General features: G+C 43.1%; 1 pseudogene across 3 annotated transcripts in view; it reads right to left on the bottom strand.

Moving 5' to 3' along the window:
• Positions 1-249: 249 nt before the first annotated feature.
• The window catches only part of ADGRF2 (adhesion G protein-coupled receptor F2), a 41,614-nt pseudogene continuing 32,909 nt past the window's right edge, over positions 250-8,954 (bottom strand). For 2 of the 3 annotated variants that reach the window (XR_010158038.1, XR_010158036.1), the window contains 3 exons: positions 7,418-7,477; positions 4,287-4,363; positions 250-3,047 (listed from right to left, as the gene is read on the bottom strand). The product of XR_010158038.1 is annotated as an adhesion G protein-coupled receptor F2, transcript variant X3 (transcript). Of the gene's footprint in view, positions 3,062-4,286; positions 4,364-7,417; positions 7,478-8,954 lie in introns of all 3 variants that reach the window. The other variant, XR_010158037.1, reaches the window with a different exon arrangement.

Genomic DNA, 8,954 nt, shown 5'->3' with positions numbered 1-8,954 from the left:
ACATCCTAGTTCTACTGTTGTCTACTCACAGGCCTTCCTTCCCCAAAGATCTAAAGCAAACCCTCATTTAGATATTTCCAGGAGAAATGCGGACAATAAGGAGAGGTAAGTGAGGAGGCAGTTTTGTTATGGGTTTTATAGCAATGAAGGTCAAGGAGGTGCTGTTTATGGAAATGGGTCAGTTCCATTTAGGTCAGTAGTTAAGAAATGGCTCATTTGGGAAGTGGAAAAGCCAATATCAAGCCATTGTGTAATCAAAGGACTTTTTATTGCACATATTTACCGAACATACTCTATGTACAAGGCACCATGCTCTGCACTATGGGCATACAAAAGTGAGTAACACAGTGAGTAACAAAAGTGAATAACCCCATTCCCCAAAACATATACATATGCACACAAAAAGACCAAAAGGAAATAAACAATATAACACAAAAGTGAAGGACATAGATTGTAAAATTACAGGAAATCAGGTGGGGAGAATCAGCGCTTCTGGTTGGACCAATCAGGGAAGAATTCTTGAAGAAGGTAGAAAGTGAGGGAGAGCTCAGGCACACATGAAGTGAGCAGATCCCTGTGATGTGTACTCTTTCCTGGCCAGGTAACTGTGTATTATGACCACAGTAATGAATGAAAGGATTTTTCAACGGTAAGCTCAACAGATTTTGCTGGCTGATACCCCTAATGTTGAACAGACCAAATCAAATGCTTAACTCTTTAATTTGGAAGTCAGTGAACTAGTTCCCATGAGGGTGTCTTCAGCCAAACTTATGCATGGGGTCATGGCTGTGTGTTTGCTTGTGTTTGCGTGTGGGTGGGTGGGTTCATGTATTCACAGGACTCTAATTTAAAAAAAACAACTAAAACTAACATTTGAATTTGAATGAGCAACTATTATGAGCCAAGTACTATACTACTTTACCTACATTTATCCACTTAAAGTCTCAGGGATTTAAATGGTTTTCCCAAGAATCATTATGTATTAAGTCTGATACTTAAAAATCTGCCTTGGACACTATCAGTACCAATTTCTCCTAGAGTCAGCTGACCAAATCACTTTCTTGGTGAGGTGTCAGCAGGAAACTGAATGTGTCTCTACCCAGGGTCATCCAGAGTCAACCTAATCCATGCAGTTCCTTGACATTTTTCAAGATGGTGTAGAGTGGGCTTTGGGATGCAGGAGAGAGGGCATAGCTTCTTCCAGGAATTCCCAGATAATTCCAGAGTTTTTCTCTAAGCATCCTTGGGGTTTCTTGATTAATGATGAGGCTAAGGTGGGGTGTCTTTCCAACCATCCTGTCTCAGGGACTGAGTATAGCTGAGTAGTGAGTACTTCCATAATAGATGTGACTGCTCAAGACACAAAGCAAATGCTAGGCCAATCCCTCCCTCTCTCCCTAGTGCTCAGAGCTGTTATCTGTGAAATGAGGCAATTGGAGTTCGTCTTTTATAAAATTTGTCCAGAGTTACCATCCTATAACTATATTTGCTTCATGAAATTCCATTTTCACTTCAATATATGGACTCTGGGTAAGTGACATTTCTTTGTACCTAAGCCTGCATTGAGGAAAACCAGGACTATGTCTATCTCACCCCTTCTCTTGAAAAGAACATACAAATCTATTGGTAAATGGTAAATTAAAACCACTCTCTGACTTTATTTGTGAAGGATGCTTTTGTTGTCCCAAGATAAGCAATGCCATTTGAAAAATGACTATTTCTCCAGGTTGATGCATTTTTTTAACTTCAGATTGATGCTTTTTGTCTGCTCAAACTTTCCTACTTATAGGAAGATAATTTGTAATAAGAAAGAAAGAAGAAAGAAAGAAGAAAGAAAGAAGAAAGAAAGAAAGAAGAAAGAAAGAAAGAAAGAAAGAAAGAAAGAGAGGGAGAAAAAAAGAAAGAAAGAAAGAGAAAGGGAGAAAGAGAGAGAGGGAGGGAGGGAAGAAGGAAGGAAGGAAGGGACTGCACTCATACCTAAAGTGAGCCCCACTTTCTCCTTTGTAATGAAACATCATCAATACTGACTTCTTGTTGGGATAATTAAAGGCTGCCCATTGCCCCTTTGCCTTCATCCACTAGTTAGATGCTGCTGAAGTCATCTACGTCCTTGCTTTGTAAAGAGGCTTTTTTTTTTTCCTCAAAGGGCTTCTACCTACAATACTGTTCTATCAGGTAACACCTGGTTTGAATGTTGAATTTGTTTACATACAGGTTAAGAAAAAGAGCAGCTCTGAATTGGAAATGTGATATCTCCTCTCTCCAATCCCAGGTATCAAAAAAGCATATTGTTGGTGAGGATTGACCTTACATTGTCAGTGTAGGCAGAAGATCTTTCAGTGTCTATATGGTCTTGAAGAGGAAGTACAGGGCTGGGAGTCAGCACACTTGTGTTTCTACCTCTGGCTCAGTCCTCGATTAGCATTGACTCACAACTCCAGGCTTCCATCTCCTTAACTGAAAATGGTCATCTTTCTGTCTCAAAAGCTCTATGCTTTTCCCCTTGGTTCACGGCCAAGGAAGTTGTATCTAAGCCTAAACCTAGTTGACAATCCAATCTATTTAAATTTGAAAAAGCGGAATATACTGGCAGTGGATTCCTTTTGAAAAAAAAAATAATAATCTGCAATGACCTACTTAGAGTCAGCCCAACTCTTTGTGACTATTCATGAGGCTCCTCCCTCAGCAACACACAGAATCCAGCCAGGTGAAATCCCAGGCCGCCTTTTCCAAGATGAGACAGAGGTTGCTTTCTGAAGACAAATGTGACCCAACAGCATAGAGATGGAAGCCCCAACAAAAACCACGGTCGTGGCCCCCTTTGTCTTTTTGTTTGCTGTGGCTGCCCAGCATGACATATATGTAGCTATGTACAGTTGATGGACGAGAAATGTTTAGTAGCACAGAACAGCTGAGACAGAGGAGCCTTTCATCCTTTCTGCACATCACGCCCTCCTCCATCAGCACCACATGTGTGAGCTTCCTACATATTCTCCAGAGGCAAGAAGACAGGAATGAGCACATTTCTCCTTTGGGCTCTGCCATTCCTGAAATATACAACCTTGTCAAGAACAGAAGATCACAGCTTTAATGTACAGGTAGCAAGATTCATAGGCTTTACAACATCTGCATTATAAGCTCACTGTCTTGAACAATGAGCCCATTTGGGTACATCCCTTACGGCCGATGGAGAGTCTCCTCCCTTTAAGCCACTTTGGAATCCAGAGAACAGTCTTTTCTGTTGCCCACAAATGCTGAATTACACACCTTGTCTTTCTCTAAGCTGGGCCACCTCCTTTTCAGTGTAACACTTCTTGGAAAAGACCCACTTTTTATACAAGGCCCTGGACTGCTACAGAAAGCCACAAAGGCTGCTGGAGCCTGGATGTGCTGGGATGAGGGGTGGGAGGCCCTCTCTACATAGCTGAGTGCATCTATCTCTGTTTCTGTCTCTGTCATGCTGTATGTGTCTCTGTGAGTCCATGTCTCTGTTTTTTTTTTTTTCTGCATTTCTCTGGATCTCCCAATGCATCTCTTATCCTCTCCGTGCATCTCTGTCTCTGTCTCCCTATGAATGTGGGTATCTCGATGTGGGTTCCTCTGTCTTCCTCTCTTTTCTGTCTCTAGATCCAGAGGGACATCGAGACACAGGATTGGAAGACTTGTGTCTGCACATGTCCTTGTATCTAGGTGGCTCTCTTCTAGTCGTGAGCCACCATGTCCCTCTGTCTTTGTGTATCTGAATTTGTGTTTCCCCCTGTGGCTCCTTTCTCCACTTCTATTTTTCTATATATCTTTGTCTATCTCTGAGATCTCAAATGTAAATAAACGTCTCCATCATCCCTGAGGCCTCTCACAGCTATTGTTTATCATAATACCTTGATCTTTTCAAGCTAGGGAAAAGAAAGGGGCCACAATGGGAAATCTGGGGATACTGCTGATATCATATAGGATGTCCTGGGATAGAGAACTAGAGAGAAGATTGAAGAGAGGGAGCAGCTAAGTAAAGCAGGCAGCTCTCCTCACTCCCATCTAAAAATCACCCAGGCTAATTTAAAAGCATTTTCAGACACGCCTGCTTAATTTTCAGGGACAAAAAAAAATTTCAGTAGCTTAAGAATTTGAAGTGTGAATATATTTCCAACCATAGCTAGGTGAGAATAGACTGTATAGTAGAATCCTTTTAATGAAGAAAAAATCATTTCTAATTATAATTAATCAAATTGCAATTTTAAAAGAAATGTCACATATATGACATATATGGGAACCCCTTGCTTTGCACTCACCTCCTAGGTTAGGGATGTAGCCTGGTTTGTTAACTTGGGCCTTTGATGGGATGACAAGATAATTCAGAAGAAGCATTCTGTTGAAGACAAAGTAAAATTACATTTATTAAATATCATTATTAGTCTGTTTTCAATTATCACAATTATTCAAAGCACCTAGGGAATTGTGATCCACAGCAATTCCTTTTATTCCTTCACTTTATTCTTCTCCTCTCCTTCTGTTTTTTTTTTCTTGAGACAGAATCTCACTCTGTCGTCTAGGCTGGAGTGCAGTGGCGCAATCTCGGATCACTGCAACCTCTACCTCCCAGGTTCAAGCATTTCTCCTGCCTCAGCCTCCCGAGTAGCTGAGACTACAGGCATCCGCCACCACACCCAGCCTCATGATCTGCCCACCTCGGCCTCCCAAAGTGCTGGGATTACAGGCGTGAGCCACCGTGCCCGGCTCCCTTCTCTCCTTTTTTATGTTGGAACCACTGACAACATAGGAACCGACTGCTGTGAGAGATCCTCCTCCTTGGCCTGGCCTGCCTCTGCCTACTGAAGGAGACCCTAATTTGGGAGGGTGTTGGACAGTGGAGAAGACATTGAGTGGCATGGAGAGAGAGAGACAGCAAAATGGCTCCAAGCTCTCAAATAACTCTTTCTCAGCTGGTCTGCTGAAATCCTCAGCGTTAAAGCCATCCCCTTGTAATGTGCCTGTGTCCAAAGGATGTCCTCGTGTTTTAGGAATGTGTTGCCTAAGATAGGTAATACATTAACTCACTGGTAGAATTACTACCACATAAACATAGGCTAATTCATCACTTCAGATATAAAATGAACACAGACAAGCAAATTTATTATGCTGGGTTTGGGAAGCAGGACTGATACTAACCAAGCAGGTGCCATGAGGAGGGGAGTTGAATCTGGACTACAGAAGATTGCTACCTAGGGATTAGAGGCCTACAAAGCAGAAGAGAAGAGCACAGATGAAACACCTACTTCTGTCCTCTGAGCAGGGTTGATAAAACTAATTGCAGGCAGTGACCTAAAGTTAGTGAGCAAGAAATGAAGGGAGAAGTGCAAGAAATTAGGATAAATTTACCTGGTACCTAGGCCAGTGATTGTTAACCCAGATAGCACGTTAGAATCACTGTGGAGCTTTAAAGAATGCTTAGGCCCTACCTCCAAGAGTTTCTAATTTAATTTTTCTTGAGTATGGCCTGGAAAGTGTGTGTGTGTGTTTTTCTTAGACGGAATCTCACTCTGTCACCCAGGCTGGAGTGCAGTGGTGCGATCTCGGGCTCACTGCAACTCCTCCACCTCCCAAGTTCAAGTGATTCTCCTGCCTCAGCCTCCCGAGTAGCTGGGACTACAGTCATGTGCCACCACACCTGGCTAATTTTTGTATTTTTAGTAGAGATGGGGTTTCACCATGTTAGCCAGGATGGTCTCAAACTCCTGACCTCAGGCAATCTGCACACCTCAGCCTCCCAAAGTGCTGGGATTATAGGCGTGAGCCACCATGCCCTGAAGTGGTATATTTTTAAAGCTTCCTAGGTGTTTCTAAGGTACAGCCAACATCACCACTGAATCAGACAATCGACAACTACTCATAAAATGCTGGATATTATTTTGACTTATCTGTCACATAAAACCACAAAGAGAAGTGGAAGAAATGACTAGGATTTTATGACTCTGAAAAGCAGAATTTCTCTATGATGACCTGAATGGATCAATTCTGAAACACGTAAGGAAAAGAGCAAAGCTAAATTGGAAGGGATTGAGAGAGTCAGGACTCTCTCCTGAGAGCACCACGGCAGACCAAAGTGAAAGAGGAGGGTACTTACATCAGGAATGCTTGTTGGAGACAAATATTTTCAATGCCAGAACACTTCAGGGAGTCTTTAGATGAATGACCCTCAACCTTGACTGTACATTAGAATCACCCGGGGAGCTTTCAAAACCCCCAAATCCAAGCCACACTCCAGACCAATCAAATGAGAATCTCCAGGGGTATGACCAAGGCAACCCCATTTTTTGAAGCTTCCCAGTTTATTTTAATGTGTAGCCCAAGTTGAGAACCATTGCTTTAGACATTTATTAATGTCATTTGCATTAAACTTTGGGTCTTTTTTTTTTAAAGCTGAAAAGAAACCAGCAGACTCCCAAGTATGGAGACCAAAGACTAAAAACAAGACCAAAGGTTAGGTAAGAGTAAGGCAAAAGGGAACAGGAAAAGAGAGGGAAGAAAGAGAAGAGAAGAGGAGGGCTGAAGAAATCAACAGAGAGGGAATGGGAAGGCAAAGAACGAGGATGGGGCAACACTGCTCTCAGGGCCACAGGGTGCCCAGCCCCATCAATTAGCCTCTCTCCATGCAGATCCCCTGAAGCCCCAGTCCATGACAGGGGATGTGGACCCTAGCAGACACTGGCATGGGAGGCTCTAGATCACCTCCTTGCTTGTTGTGGGTGTATTCCTTGGGCCAACCCTGAATCTCCTTTTGCTGCCATTTAAAAGTTTTTTTAAAAATTGAGCGGCAGTTTTTCCCCCCCTCAAAACAGTTCATGGCCCTCATTCTTTGCATAACAATACAATGTTTCTAAGTTACAGGAATAGAAGATAAGTTAACGACCCTGTTATAGTCCAGCCTGCTGTCCAATGACTGAATCTTCTCTACAGCAACCCTGTGCAGGCCCCAAGCCCACTTAAGCCACTTCAGTACCATGGCAGCTGACCCCTCTTGAGTAGTTCTTTGTGTAGGATCAGAATTTGTTTCCCTGGAGTTTTTACACTTTGGATGTGGGCCAACTGATTGGAGTCATAGAGAACAAGTGAGATGTCATGGGAACCTAAGACTTCTCTCATTTCTTTCATCACCTGCTCTCCTACTATGTGGTTTGAGGTTCACCCTCCAACGCCAGCCACCTTGTCACTCTCCTCTAAATTCATGTAACTCCACTTGCATCTCTTTGCATCCCCATATTCCAGAAAGAATCTCAACTGTTTAAGAGGCACCCAGCACTTCTGGGAAATCCACACTGCAAAGTGTTAAGGTGAGAGTGTTAGCAACACTCCATATGCCAGAAACTCCAAGATCGTTATCTTGTTAAACTTTTAAATACAAAAATGAATATGAAAGCTTTACCTCTGATATTCTGGAGCTCCTTTTTGCAGAGGCTACTCGACCCTTTAAGGCTTCTCTTATCTGGATATTTAACAAAAGAAGTTAAGAATTAGAAGATCGTAAGAAGATAACACATATGCTTGGGCCTGGCAGATATTGTGGCCAGGTACTGTGTTAGCAGCTAGGTTCTGTTGGAGGGATATGGTGGCATCAGTGACCTGGTGTAGTAGTCTTGGAAAAGGTGGAAAGATGGGAAGAGACAAGAGAGGTGGAGATGGCATAGGATACTACTCACTTTCAGGGCCTTAAATATGGACCCAATGCCTGAGAAATGCAGTTTGCCACAAGTTTGAGAATTCCTCGACATAGCTTCTATTTTTTTTTTTTTTTCTTGAGATTCAGTCTCGCTCTGTTATCCAGGCTGCAGTGCAGTAGGGCCATCTCGGCTCACTGCAACCTCCGCCTCCCGGGTTCAAGCAATTCTCCTGCCTTAGCCTCCCGAGTAGCTGGGATTACAGGCGTGTGCCACCATGCTTGGCTAATATTTTTGTATTTTTAGTAGAGACAGGGTTTCACCATGTTAGCCAAGATGGTCTTAATCTCCTGACCTCGTGATCTGCCTGCCTCGGCCTCCTAAAGTGCTGGGATTACAGGCATGAGCCACCGCACCTGGCCTAGCTTTGGCATTATTTTTATGGAGCACTTCCGTAATCACTTCTCACAATTTGTCAATTATTCAAATCACCTTTTCTAGAGGAAACAAAGTACTATACGACTGGACATGGTGGCTCATGCCTATATGTAATCCCAGCACTTTGGGAGGCCAAGGCGAGTGGATCGCTTGAGGTCAGGAGTTCGGGAACAGGCTGGTAAACATAGTGAAACCCCCTCTCTACTAAAAATACAAAAATTAGCCGGGCGTGGTGATGGGCACCTGTAACCCCAGCTACTCGAGAGGCTGAGGCAGGAGAATCGCTTGAACCCAGGAGGCAGAAGTTGCAGTGAGCTGAGATCGCGCCAGTGCACTCCAGCCTTGGCGACAGAATGACACCCCGTCTCAAAGAAAAAAGTACTATACAACATAGCAACAGTCCATGAAATTCATCTTCCCTAACTAGGTCATCCTGTCCTTTTCTCTAAGTCTTGTCTGCTGAATACAGGCCCTCTTCTTATTTCTGCTATACAAAATATTATTCACCTTCCAAGGCCTTGTAGAAGTTCTGTGTTCACAATTCATATATGCCAAAGTCCTCCAGCTCAGGGTGGCTTCCCCCTTCCCTGCAGATGCCATATTCTTTGTCACACACAGACCTCAAACCACCCCTCAGGGTTGGAGGACGGTGTGCTCAAGGGCCCATTGGGATCCGTGAAGATACATTGGCACTTCTACTTACATTTCTTTGTTCTCACCCTTTTTTACTCTTAGGTTTCATAATGTACGTAACACTTTTTAGGTTAATAATGAACACATCTGGGGATATGTACTCACTGTGTTTTACTAATCCTAAAAGTTTGAAGACTACTGGTATATACAACTTTTGGTCAATGAATCATGTAT

Source organism: Pan troglodytes, chromosome 5 (assembly GCF_028858775.2).
Source record: "Pan troglodytes isolate AG18354 chromosome 5, NHGRI_mPanTro3-v2.0_pri, whole genome shotgun sequence".
Classification (NCBI taxonomy): domain Eukaryota; kingdom Metazoa; phylum Chordata; class Mammalia; order Primates; family Hominidae; genus Pan; species Pan troglodytes.
Note: the sequence above shows the minus strand (reverse complement) of the source record. Positions and strands in the feature narration are given on the sequence as shown.